Source organism: Schistocerca gregaria, unplaced genomic scaffold (assembly GCF_023897955.1).
Source record: "Schistocerca gregaria isolate iqSchGreg1 unplaced genomic scaffold, iqSchGreg1.2 ptg000178l, whole genome shotgun sequence".
In the NCBI taxonomy this organism is placed as follows: domain Eukaryota; kingdom Metazoa; phylum Arthropoda; class Insecta; order Orthoptera; family Acrididae; genus Schistocerca; species Schistocerca gregaria.
This window is the reverse complement of record NW_026061728.1, coordinates 2,256,530-2,270,394: the sequence shown is the minus strand read 5'-3', so window position 1 is coordinate 2,270,394 and position 13,865 is coordinate 2,256,530. Positions and strand designations below refer to the sequence as shown.

Below are 13,865 nucleotides of genomic sequence, written 5' to 3'. Positions count from 1 at the left end.
TCGGTTACGTGTCAGATGTGTAGCCAAGCAGTAATTTGTCGCCATAGCTGCAAATATTAGCCGATAATATGAATTGTTGTCAGCTAAAGTCTGATGATGCAGACGACCGTAAGGACGAAGTACCCAAGAGTACCGCTAGGCCGCGCCTCTTTAGCTCAGTGGTAGAGCACTGGTCTAATAAACCAGGGGTCGTAAGTTCCATCCTCACAGGAGAAAGATGAATTTTGGAAATCAGTTGCGCGTCGTGGCCGTATAGCAAACAGTACCTGTGATGACGAACAATTAGCGACAGGCGTTTTTTTAAGATTTACTCTCAGATGTGATTAAGGCGAATGGCGCAGATAAAGCATTTGCCAAAGCGGTACAGCATAAGGTGGGACGAGGCAGTCTGAATTAAATTTTATAGATGTATTTCTCACATATCTCAGAGCCTCTCGCGATCTTCGTCGTCGTCGTCGTCGTCGTCGTCGTCGTCGTCGCCGCCGTCGCCGCCGCCGCCGCTTCTGCAGAAGTAGAAAATGGCCATCGTAGCAAATGCGGCGAGGGACGCCCTGCCTTCGATTCCGAATGCACAAAGTGTGTGGTCTTGTTTCTCAGTCTATATTTGGTCGGTCACGTCAGAGGTTGAATGTAACGAATGGGTGGGAAAGAGCAAGGGGCAGCGGCTGTGTAGAACGAAAACACAAATCCTCAGGGGTGTGAGCGTTTCGAGATGAGTCGTATACATGTAAATGTTGGCCGTCAGTGACCGTGTGGCCTAATGGATAAGGCGTCGGACTTCGGCTCTGAAGATTACAGGTTCGAATGCTGTCACGCTTGTGTTTTTCCAGTTCTGAAAAAGAAACATACCGTTTTAATGTAGCAATTGAGCAGTACGAAACCGTCTGAATGTTGCTGTTGACCATTTTTTGCTTGGAGATGCTCTTGAGCTTGAAACACACACAGCAAGACCGGTGTTAACTAGCGAAATGGTCGGCAGAGTGCCGACACCGCGAGTTTTGACTGGCACTTGCACATCTAAAACAACGTCGGAAAGTAACTCGTTCGGCTTTTGAGTCACATAAAGTATGTGTGTTAATTTTGACGCCACTAGCTCTGCTTGTTGTCATGCAATTTCTTTGCCTCTCAGAAATGATTATGACATAAAAGTGAAGTACGTGACGAGTGTGACGTTAGGAAAACATTAGGCAGCATGGAGAGGTGCTGTATGGGACCACCCAACCCAAACGAGTACTGTGTGACGTGCTACCCGGCAAGTATTCACCGAGGCAGCCGGCTACCTTAGTCGGTAGAGCGTCAGACACTTAATCCCAGGGTCGTGGGTTCGAGCCAGACGCTGGGCGAAACGCAATTTTGTTCCGCTGCAGGTGTAAATTACTGTTTTTCTGATTAACGAGATTTAATGGAAATAGCAACTTTAAACTTTGCCTACGTCTCTGTCAGTCGCAAGGAAACTGTATTTGAAGGTGAAGGTTATTTTGTAGACATGTGTAAAAGACATGTTCTGAAATGCAAGTGTTGTGGTTTGGAGAGCACATCGGTTACGTGTCAGATGTGTAGCCAAGCAGTAATTTGTCGCCATAGCTGCAAATATTAGCCGATAATATGAATTGTTGTCAGCTAAAGTCTGATGATGCAGACGACCGCAAAGACGAAGTACCCAAGAGTACCGCTAGGCCGCGCCTCTTTAGCTCAGTGGTAGAGCACTGGTCTAATAAACCAGGGGTCGTAAGTTCCATCCTCACAGGAGAAAGATGAATTTTGGAAATCAGTTGCGCGTCGTGGCCGTATAGCAAACAGTACCTGTGATGACGAACAATTAGCGACAGGCGTTTTTTTAAGATTTACTCTCAGATGTGATTAAGGCGAATGGCGCAGATAAAGCATTTGCCAAAGCGGTACAGCATGAGGTGGGACGAGGCAGTCTGAATTACATTTTATAGATGTATTTCTCACATATCTCAGAGCCTCTCGCGATCTTCTTCGTCGTCGTCGTCGTCGTCGTCGTCGCCGCCGCTTCTGCAGAAGTAGCAAATGGCCATCGTAGCAAATGCGGCGAGGGACGCCCTGCCTTCGATTCCGAATGCACAAAGTGTGTGGTCTTGTTTCTCAGTCTATATTTGGTCGGTCACGTCAGAGGTTGAATGTAACGAATGGGTGGGAAAGAGCAAGGGGCAGCGGCTGTGTAGAACGAAAACACAAATCCTCAGGGGTGTGAGCGTTTCGAGATGAGTCGTATACATGTAAATGTTGGTCGTCAGTGACCGTGTGGCCTAATGGATAAGGCGTCGGACTTCGGCTCTGAAGATTACAGGTTCGAATGCTGTCACGCTTGTGTTTTTCCAGTTCTGAAAAAGAAACATACCGTTTTAATGTAGCAATTGAGCAGTACGAAACCGTCTGAATGTTGCTGTTGACCATTTTTTGCTTGGAGATGCTCTTGAGCTTGAAACACACACAGCAAGACCGGTGTTAACTAGCGAAATGGTCGGCAGAGTGCCGACACCGCGAGTTTTGACTGGCACTTGCACATCTAAAACAACGTCGGAAAGTAACTCGTTCGGCTTTTGAGTCACATAAAGTATGTGTGTTAATTTTGACGCCACTAGCTCTGCTTGTTGTCATGCAATTTCTTTGCCTCTCAGAAATGATTATGACATAAAAGTGAAGTACGTGACGAGTGTGACGTTAGGAAAACATTAGGCAGCATGGAGAGATGCTGTATGGGACCACCCAACCCAAACGAGTACTGTGTGACGTGCTACCCGGCAAGTATTCACCGAGGTAGCCGGCTAGCTCAGTCGGTAGAGCGTCAGACACTTAATCCCAGGGTCGTGGGTTCGAGCCAGACGCTGGGCGAAACGCAATTTTGTTCCGCTGCAGGTGTAAATTACTGTTTTTCTGATTAACGAGATTTAATGGAAATAGCAACTTTAAACTTTGCCTACGTCTCTGTCAGTCGCAAGGAAACTGTATTTGAAGGTGAAGGTTATTTTGTAGACATGTGTAAAAGACATGTTCTGAAATGCAAGTGTTGTGGTTTGGAGAGCACATCGGTTACGTGTCAGATGTGTAGCCAAGCAGTAATTTGTCGCCATAGCTGCAAATATTAGCCGATAATATGAATTGTTGTCAGCTAAAGTCTGATGATGCAGACGACCGCAAAGACGAAGTACCCAAGAGTACCGCTAGGCCGCGCCTCTTTAGCTCAGTGGTAGAGCACGGGTCTAATAAACCAGGGGTCGTAAGTTCCATTCTCACAGGAGAAAGATGAATTTTGGAAATCAGTTGCGCGTCGTGGCCGTATAGCAAACAGTACCTGTGATGACGAACAATTAGCGACAGGCGTTTTTTTAAGATTTACTCTCAGATGTGATTAAGGCGAATGGCGCAGATAAAGCATTTGCCAAAGCGGTACAGCATAAGGTGGGACGAGGCAGTCTGAATTACATTTTATAGATGTATTTCTCACATATCTCAGAGCCTCTCGCGATCTTCGTCGTCGTCGTCGTCGTCGTCGTCGTCGTCGTCGTCGCCGCCGCTTCTGCAGAAGTAGCAAATGGCCATCAAAGCAAATGCGGCAAGGGACGCCCTGCCTTCGATTCCGAATGCACAAAGTGTGTGGTCTTGTTTCTCAGTCTATATTTGGTCGGTCACGTCAGAGGTTGAATGTAACGAATGGGTGGGAAAGAGCAAGGGGCAGCGGCTGTGTAGAACGAAAACACAAATCCTCAGGGGTGTGAGCGTTTCGAGATGAGTCGTATACATGTAAATGTTGGTCGTCAGTGACCGTGTGGCCTAATGGATAAGGCGTCGGACTTCGGATCTGAAGATTACAGTTTCGAATGGTGTCACGCTTGTGCTTTTCCAGTTCTGAAAAAGAAACATAACGTTTTAATGTAGCAATTGAGCAGTACGAAACCGTCTGAATGTTGCTGTTGACCATTTTTTGCTTGGAGATGCTCTTGAGCTTGAAACACACACAGCAAGACCGGTGTTAACTAGCGAAATGGTCGGCAGAGTGCCGACACCGCGAGTTTTGACTGGCACTTGCACATCTAAAACAACGTCGGAAAGTAACTCGTTCGGCTTTTGAGTCACATAAAGTATGTGTGTTAATTTTGACGCCACTAGCTCTGCTTGTTGTCATGCAATTTCTTTGCCTCTCAGAAATGATTATGACATAAAAGTGAAGTACGTGACGAGTGTGACGTTAGGAAAACATTAGGCAGCATGGAGAGATGCTGTATGGGACCACCCAACCCAAACGAGTACTGTGTGACGTGCTACCCGGCAAGTATTCACCGAGGTAGCCGGCTATCTCAGTCGGTAGAGCGTCAGACACTTAATCCCAGGGTTGTGGGTTCGAGCCAGACACTGGGCGAAACGGAATTTTGTTCCGCTGCAGGTGTAAATTACCGTTTTTCTTATTAACGAGATTTAATGGAAATAGCAACTTTAAACTTTGCCTACGTCTCTGTCAGTCGCAAGGAAACTGTATTTGAAGGTGAAGGTGATTTTGTAGACATGTGTAAAAGACATGTTCTGAAATGCAAGTGTTGTGGTTTGGAGAGCACATCGGTTACGTGTCAGATGTGTAGCCAAGCAGTAATTTGTCGCCATAGCTGCAAATATTAGCCGATAATATGAATTGTTGTCAGCTAAAGTCTGATGATGCAGACGACCGTAAAGACGAAGTACCCAAGAGTACCGCTAGGCCGCGCCTCTTTAGCTCAGTGGTAGAGCACTGGTCTAATAAACCAGGGGTCGTAAGTTCCATCCTCACAGGAGAAAGATGAATTTTGGAAATCAGTTGCGCGTCATGGCCGTATAGCAAACAGTACCTGTGATGACGAACAATTAGCGACACGCGTTTTTTTAAGATTTACTCTCAGATGTAATTAAGGCGAATGGCGCAGATAAAGCATTTGCCAAAGCGGTACAGCATAAGGTGGGACGAGGCAGTCTGAATTACATTTTATAGATGTATTTCTCACATATCTCAGAGCCTCTCGCGATCTTCGTCGTCGTCGTCGTCGTCGTCGTCGTCGTCGTCGCCGCCGCCGCTTCTGCAGAAGTAGCAAATGGCCATCGTAGCAAATGCGGCGAGGGACGCCCTGCCTTCGATTCCGAATGCACAAAGTGTGTGGTCTTGTTTCTCAGTCTATATTTGGTCGGTCACGTCAGAGGTTGAATGTAACGAATGGGTGGGAAAGAGCAAGGGGCAGCGGCTGTGTAGAACGAAAACACAAATCCTCAGGGGTGTGAGCGTTTCGAGATGAGTCGTATACATGTAAATGTTGGTCGTCAGTGACCGTGTGGCCTAATGGATAAGGCGTCGGACTTCGGCTCTGAAGATTACAGGTTCGAATGCTGTCACGCTTGTGTTTTTCCAGTTCTGAAAAAGAAACATACCGTTTTAATGTAGCAATTGAGCAGTACGAAACCGTCTGAATGTTGCTGTTGACCATTTTTTGCTTGGAGATGCTCTTGAGCTTGAAACACACACAGCAAGACCGGTGTTAACTAGCGAAATGGTCGGCAGAGTGCCGACACCGCGAGTTTTGACTGGCACTTGCACATCTAAAACAACGTCGGAAAGTAACTCGTTCGGCTTTTGAGTCACATAAAGTATGTGTGTTAATTTTGACGCCACTAGCTCTGCTTGTTGTCATGCAATTTCTTTGCCTCTCAGAAATGATTATGACATAAAAGTGAAGTACGTGACGAGTGTGACGTTAGGAAAACATTAGGCAGCATGGAGAGATGCTGTATGGGACCACCCAACCCAAACGAGTACTGTGTGACGTGCTACCCTTCAAGTATTCACCGAGGTAGCCGGCTATCTCAGTCGGTAGAGCGTCAGACACTTAATCCCAGGGTTGTGGGTTCGAGCCAGACGCTGGGCGAAACGGAATTTTGTTCCGCTGCAGGTGTAAATTACCGTTTTTCTTATTAACGAGATTTAATGGAAATAGCAACTTTAAACTTTGCCTACGTCTCTGTCAGTCGCAAGGAAACTGTATTTGAAGGTGAAGGTGATTTTGTAGACATGTGTAAAAGACATGTTCTGAAATGCAAGTGTTGTGGTTTGGAGAGCACATCGGTTACGTGTCAGATGTGTAGCCAAGCAGTAATTTGTCGCCATAGCTGCAAATATTAGCCGATAATATGAATTGTTGTCAGCTAAAGTCTGATGATGCAGACGACCGTAAAGACGAAGTACCCAAGAGTACCGCTAGGCCGCGCCTCTTTGGCTCAGTGGTAGAGCACTGGTCTAATAAACCAGGGGTCGTAAGTTCCATCCTCACAGGAGATAGATGAATTTTGGAAATCAGTTGCGCGTCGTGGCCGTATAGCAAACAGTACCTGTGATGACGAACAATTAGCGACAGGCGTTTTTTTAAGAATTACTCTCAGATGCGATTAAGGCGAATGGCGCAGATAAAGCATTTGCCAAAGCGGTACAGCATAAGGTGGGACGAGGCAGTCTGAATTACATTTTATAGATGTATTTCTCACATATCTCAGAGCCTCTCGCGATATTCGTCGTCGTCGTCGTCGTCGTCGCCGCCGCCGCCGCTTCTGCAGAAGTAGCAAATGGCCATCGTAGCAAATGCGGCGAGGGACGCCCTGCCTTCGATTCCGAATGCACAAAGTGTGTGGTCTTGTTTCTCAGTCTATATTTGGTCGGTCACGTCAGAGGTTGAATGTAACGAATGGGTGGGAAAGAGCAAGGGGCAGCGGCTGTGTAGAACGAAAACACAAATCCTCAGGGGTGTGAGCGTTTCGAGATGAGTCGTATACATGTAAATGTTGGTCGTCAGTGACCGTGTGGCCTAATGGATAAGGCGTCGGACTTCGGCTCTGAAGATTACAGGTTCGAATGCTGTCACGCTTGTGTTTTTCCAGTTCTGAAAAAGAAACATACCGTTTTAATGTAGCAATTGAGCAGTACGAAACCGTCTGAATGTTGCTGTTGACCATTTTTTGCTTGGAGATGCTCTTGAGCTTGAAACACACACAGCAAGACCGGTGTTAACTAGCGAAATGGTCGGCAGAGTGCCGACACCGCGAGTTTTGACTGGCACTTGCACATCTAAAACAACGTCGGAAAGTAACTCGTTCGGCTTTTGAGTCACATAAAGTATGTGTGTTAATTTTGACGCCACTAGCTCTGCTTGTTGTCATGCAATTTCTTTGCCTCTCAGAAATGATTATGACATAACAGTGAAGTACGTGACGAGTGTGACGTTAGGAAAACATTAGGCAGCATGGAGAGATGCTGTATGGGACCACCCAACCCAAACGAGTACTGTGTGACGTGCTACCCTTCAAGTATTCACCGAGGTAGCCGGCTATCTCAGTCGGTAGAGCGTCAGACACTTAATCCCAGGGTTGTGGGTTCGAGCCAGACGCTGGGCGAAACGGAATTTTGTTCCGCTGCAGGTGTAAATTACCGTTTTTCTTATTAACGAGATTTAATGGAAATAGCAACTTTAAACTTTGCCTACGTCTCTGTCAGTCGCAAGGAAACTGTATTTGAAGGTGAAGGTGATTTTGTAGACATGTGTAAAAGACATGTTCTGAAATGCAAGTGTTGTGGTTTGGAGAGCACATCGGTTACGTGTCAGATGTGTAGCCAAGCAGTAATTTGTCGCCATAGCTGCAAATATTAGCCGATAATATGAATTGTTGTCAGCTAAAGTCTGATGATGCAGACGACCGTAAAGACGAAGTACCCAAGAGTACCGCTAGGCCGCGCCTCTTTAGCTCAGTGGTAGAGCACTGGTCTAATAAACCAGGGGTCGTAAGTTCCATCCTCACAGGAGAAAGATGAATTTTGGAAATCAGTTGCGCGTCGTGGCCGTATAGCAAACAGTACCTGTGATGACGAACAATTAGCGACAGGCGTTTTTTTAAGATTTACTCTCAGATGTGATTAAGGCGAATGGCGCAGATAAAGCATTTGCCAAAGCGGTACAGCATAAGGTGGGACGAGGCAGTCTGAATTACATTTTATAGATGTATTTCTCACATATCTCAGAGCCTCTCGCGATCTTCGTCGTCGTCGTCGTCGTCGTCGTCGTCGTCGCCGCCGCCGCTTCTGCAGAAGTAGCAAATGGCCATCGTAGCAAATGCGGCGAGGGACGCCCTGTCTTCGATTCCGAATGCACAAAGTGTGTGGTCTTGTTTCTCAGTCTATATTTGGTCGGTCACGTCAGAGGTTGAATGTAACGAATGGGTGGGAAAGAGCAAGGGGCAGCGGCTGTGTAGAACGAAAACACAAATCCTCAGGGGTGTGGGCGTTTCGAGATGAGTCGTATACATGTAAACGTTGGTCGTCAGTGACCGTGTGGCCCAATGGATAAGGCGTCGGACTTCGGCTCTGAAAATTACAGGTTCGAATGCTGTCACGCTTGTGTTTTTCCAGTTCTGAAAAAGAAACATACCGTTTTAATGTAGCAATTGAGCAGTACGAAACCGTCTGAATGTTGCTGTTGACCATTTTTTGCTTGGAGATGCTCTTGAGCTTGAAACACACACAGCAAGACCGGTGTTAACTAGCGAAATGGTCGGCAGAGTGCCGACACCGCGAGTTTTGACTGGCACTTGCACATCTAAAACAACGTCGGAAAGTAACTCGTTCGGCTTTTGAGTCACATAAAGTATGTGTGTTAATTTTGACGCCACTAGCTCTGCTTGTTGTCATGCAATTTCTTTGCCTCTCAGAAATGATTATGACATAAAAGTGAAGTACGTGACGAGTGTGACGTTAGGAAAACATTAGGCAGCATGGAGAGATGCTGTATGGGACCACCCAACCCAAACGAGTACTGTGTGACGTGCTACCCTTCAAGTATTCACCGAGGTAGCCGGCTATCTCAGTCGGTAGAGCGTCAGACACTTAATCCCAGGGTTGTGGGTTCGAGCCAGACGCTGGGCGAAACGGAATTTTGTTCCGCTGCAGGTGTAAATTACCGTTTTTCTTATTAACGAGATTTAATGGAAATAGCAACTTTAAACTTTGCCTACGTCTCTGTCAGTCGCAAGGAAACTGTATTTGAAGGTGAAGGTGATTTTGTAGACATGTGTAAAAGACATGTTCTGAAATGCAAGTGTTGTGGTTTGGAGAGCACATCGGTTACGTGTCAGATGTGTAGCCAAGCAGTAATTTGTCGCCATAGCTGCAAATATTAGCCGATAATATGAATTGTTGTCAGCTAAAGTCTGATGATGCAGACGACCGTAAAGACGAAGTACCCAAGAGTACCGCTAGGCCGCGCCTCTTTAGCTCAGTGGTAGAGCACTGGTCTAGTAAACCAGGGGTCGTAAGTTCCATCCTCACAGGAGAAAGATGAATTTTGGAAATCAGTTGCGCGTCGTGGCCGTATAGCAAACAGTACCTGTGATGACGAACAATTAGCGACAGGCGTTTTTTTAAGATTTACTCTCAGCTGTGATTAAGGCGAATGGCGCAGATAAAGCATTTGCCAAAGCGGTACAGCATAAGGTGGGACGAGGCAGTCTGAATTACATTTTATAGATGTATTTCTCACATATCTCAGAGCCTCTCGCGATCTTCGTCGTCGTCGTCGTCGTCGTCGTCGCCGCCGCCGCTTCTGCAGAAGTAGCAAATGGCCATCGTAGCAAATGCGGCGAGGGACGCCCTGCCTTCGATTCCGAATGCACAAAGTGTGTGGTCTTGTTTCTCAGTCTATATTTGGTCGGTCACGTCAGAGGTTGAATGTAACGAATGGGTGGGAAAGAGCAAGGGGCAGCGGCTGTGTAGAACGAAAACACAAATCCTCAGGGGTGTGAGCGTTTCGAGATGAGTCGTATACATGTAAATGTTGGTCGTCAGTGACCGTGTGGCCTAATGGATAAGGCGTCGGACTTCGGATCTGAAGATTACAGGTTCGAATGCTGTCACGCTTGTGTTTTTCTAGTTCTGAAAAAGAAACATACCGTTTTAATGTAGCAATTGAGCAGTACGAAACCGTCTGAATGTTGCTGTTGACCATTTTTTGCTTGGAGATGCTCTTGAGCTTGAAACACACACAGCAAGACCGGTGTTAACTAGCGAAATGGTCGGCAGAGTGCCGACACCGCGAGTTTTGACTGGCACTTGCACATCTAAAACAACGTCGGAAAGTAACTCGTTCGGCTTTTGAGTCACATAAAGTATGTGTGTTAATTTTGACGCCACTAGCTCTGCTTGTTGTCATGCAATTTCTTTGCCTCTCAGAAATGATTATGACATAAAAGTGAAGTACGTGACGAGTGTGACGTTAGGAAAACATTAGGCAGCATGGAGAGATGCTGTATGGGACCACCCAACCCAAACGAGTACTGTGTGACGTGCTACCCGGCAAGTATTCACCGAGATAGCCGGCTATCTCAGTCGGTAGAGCGTCAGACACTTAATCCCAGGGTTGTGGGTTCGAGCCAGACGCTGGGCGAAACGGAATTTTGTTCCGCTGCAGGTGTAAATTACCGTTTTTCTTATTAACGAGATTTAATGGAAATAGCAACTTTAAACTTTGCCTACGTCTCTGTCAGTCGCAAGGAAACTGTATTTGAAGGTGAAGGTGATTTTGTAGACATGTGTAAAAGACATGTTCTGAAATGCAAGTGTTGTGGTTTGGAGAGCACATCGGTTACGTGTCAGATGTGTAGCCAAGCAGTAATTTGTCGCCATAGCTGCAAATATTAGCCGATAATATGAATTGTTGTCAGCTAAAGTCTGATGATGCAGACGACCGTAAAGACGAAGTACCCAAGAGTACCGCTAGGCCGCGCCTCTTTAGCTCAGTGGTAGAGCACTGGTCTAATAAACCAGGGGTCGTAAGTTCCATCCTCACAGGAGAAAGATGAATTTTGGAAATCAGTTGCGCGTCGTGGCCGTATAGCAAACAGTACCTGTGATGACGAACAATTAGCGACAGGCGTTTTTTTAAGATTTACTCTCAGATGTGATTAAGGCGAATGGCGCAGATAAAGCATTTGCCAAAGCGATACAGCATAAGGTGGGACGAGGCAGTCTGAATTACATTTTATAGATGTATTTCTCACATATCTCAGAGCCTCTCGCGATCTTCGTCGTCGTCGTCGTCGTCGTCGTCGTCGCCGCCGCCGCTTCTGCAGAAGTAGCAAATGGCCATCGTAGCAAATGCGGCGAGGGACGCCCTGCCTTCGATTCCGAATGCACAAAGTGTGTGGTCTTGTTTCTCAGTCTATATTTGGTCGGTCACGTCAGAGGTTGAATGTAACGAATGGGTGGGAAAGAGCAAGGGGCAGCGGCTGTGTAGAACGAAAACACAAATCCTCAGGGGTGTGAGCGTTTCGAGATGAGTCGTATACATGTAAATGTTGGTCGTCAGTGACCGTGTGGCCTAATGGATAAGGCGTCGGACTTCGGCTCTGAAGATTACAGGTTCGAATGCTGTCACGCTTGTGTTTTTCCAGTTCTGAAAAAGAAACATACCGTTTTAATGTAGCAATTGAGCAGTACGAAACCGTCTGAATGTTGCTGTTGACCATTTTTTGCTTGGAGATGCTCTTGAGCTTGAAACACACACAGCAAGACCGGTGTTAACTAGCGAAATGGTCGGCAGAGTGCCGACACCGCGAGTTTTGACTGGCACTTGCACATCTAAAACAACGTCGGAAAGTAACTCGTTCGGCTTTTGAGTCACATAAAGTATGTGTGTTAATTTTGACGCCACTAGCTCTGCTTGTTGTCATGCAATTTCTTTGCCTCTCAGAAATGATAATGACATAAAAGTGAAGTACGTGACGAGTGTGACGTTAAGAAAACATTAGGCAGCATGGAGAGACGCTGTATGGGACCACCCAACCCAAACGAGTACTGTGTGACGTGCTACCCGGCAAGTATTCACCGACGTAGCCGGCTATCTCAGTCGGTAGAGCGTCAGACACTTAATCCCAGGGTTGTGGTTTCGAGCCAGACGCTGGGCGAAACGGAATTTTGTTCCGCTGCAGGTGTAAATTACCGTTTTTCTGATTAACGAGATTTAATGGAAATAGCAACTTTAAACTTTGCCTACGTCTCTGTCAGTCGCAAGGAAACTGTATTTGAAGGTGAAGGTGATTTTGTAGACATGTGTAAAAGACATGTTCTGAAATGCAAGTGTTGTGGTTTGGAGAGCACATCGGTTACGTGTCAGATGTGTAGCCAAGCAGTAATTTGTCGCCATAGCTGCAAATATTAGCCGATAATATGAATTGTTGTCAGCTAGTGTCTGATGATGCAGACGACCGTAAAGACGAAGTACCCAAGAGTACCGCTAGGCCGCGCCTCTTTAGCTCAGTGGTAGAGCACTGGTCTAATAAACCAGGGGTCGTAAGTTCCATCCTCACAGGAGAAAGATGAATTTTGGAAATCAGTTGCGCGTCATGGCCGTATAGCAAACAGTACCTGTGATGACGAACAATTAGCGACACGCGTTTTTTTAAGATTTACTCTCAGATGTGATTAAGGCGAATGGCGCAGATAAAGCATTTGCCAAAGCGGTACAGCATAAGGTGGGACGAGGCAGTCTGAATTACATTTTATAGATGTATTTCTCACATATCTCAGAGCCTCTCGCGATCTTCGTCGTCGTCGTCGTCGTCGTCGTCGTCGTCGTCGTCGCCGCCGCCGCTTCTGCAGAAGTAGCAAATGGCCATCGTAGCAAATGCGGCGAGGGACGCCCTGCCTTCGATTCCGAATGCACAAAGTGTGTGGTCTTGTTTCTCAGTCTATATTTGGTCGGTCACGTCAGAGGTTGAATGTAACGAATGGGTGGGAAAGAGTAAGGGGCAGCGGCTGTGTAGAACGAAAACACAAATCCTCAGGGGTGTGAGCGTTTCGAGATGAGTCGTATACATGTAAATGTTGGTCGTCAGTGACCGTGTGGCCTAATGGATAAGGCGTCGGACTTCGGCTCTGAAGATTACAGGTTCGAATGCTGTCACGCTTGTGTTTTTCCAGTTCTGAAAAAGAAACATACCGTTTTAATGTAGCAATTGAGCAGTACGAAACCGTCTGAATGTTGCTGTTGACCATTTTTTGCTTGGAGATGCTCTTGAGCTTGAAACACACACAGCAAGACCGGTGTTAACTAGCGAAATGGTCGGCAGAGTGCCGACACCGCGAGTTTTGACTGGCACTTGCACATCTAAAACAACGTCGGAAAGTAACTCGTTCGGCTTTTGAGTCACATAAAGTATGTGTGTTAATTTTGACGCCACTAGCTCTGCTTGTTGTCATGCAATTTCTTTGCCTCTCAGAAATGATAATGACATAAAAGTGAAGTACGTGACGAGTGTGACGTTAGGAAAACATTAGGCAGCATGGAGAGATGCTGTATGGGACCACCCAACCCAAACGAGTACTGTGTGACGTGCTACCCGGCAAGTATTCACCGAGGTAGCCGGCTATCTCAGTCGGTAGAGCGTCAGACACTTAATCCCAGGGTTGTGGTTTCGAGCCAGACGCTGGGCGAAACGGAATTTTGTTCCGCTGCAGGTGTAAATTACCGTTTTTCTGATTAACGAGATTTAATGGAAATAGCAACTTTAAACTTTGCCTACGTCTCTGTCAGTCGCAAGGAAACTGTATTTGAAGGTGAAGGTGATTTTGTAGACATGTGTAAAAGACATGTTCTGAAATGCAAGTGTTGTGGTTTGGAGAGCACATCGGTTACGTGTCAGATGTGTAGCCAAGCAGTAATTTGTCGACATAGCTGCAAATATTAGCCGATAATATGAATTGTTGTCAGCTAGTGTCTGATGATGCAGACGACCGTAAAGACGAAGTACCCAAGAGTACCGCTAGGCCGCGCCTCTTTAGCTCAGTG

At 46.5% G+C, this 13,865-nt stretch overlaps 1 non-coding gene across 1 annotated transcript; it reads left to right on the top strand.

Moving 5' to 3' along the window:
• Positions 1-6,247: 6,247 nt before the first annotated feature.
• On the top strand, positions 6,248-6,319 carry Trnai-aau (transfer RNA isoleucine (anticodon AAU)). Its single transcript has one exon. It is a non-coding gene; the product is annotated as a tRNA-Ile (tRNA).
• The last annotated feature ends 7,546 nt before the right edge of the window (positions 6,320-13,865 follow it).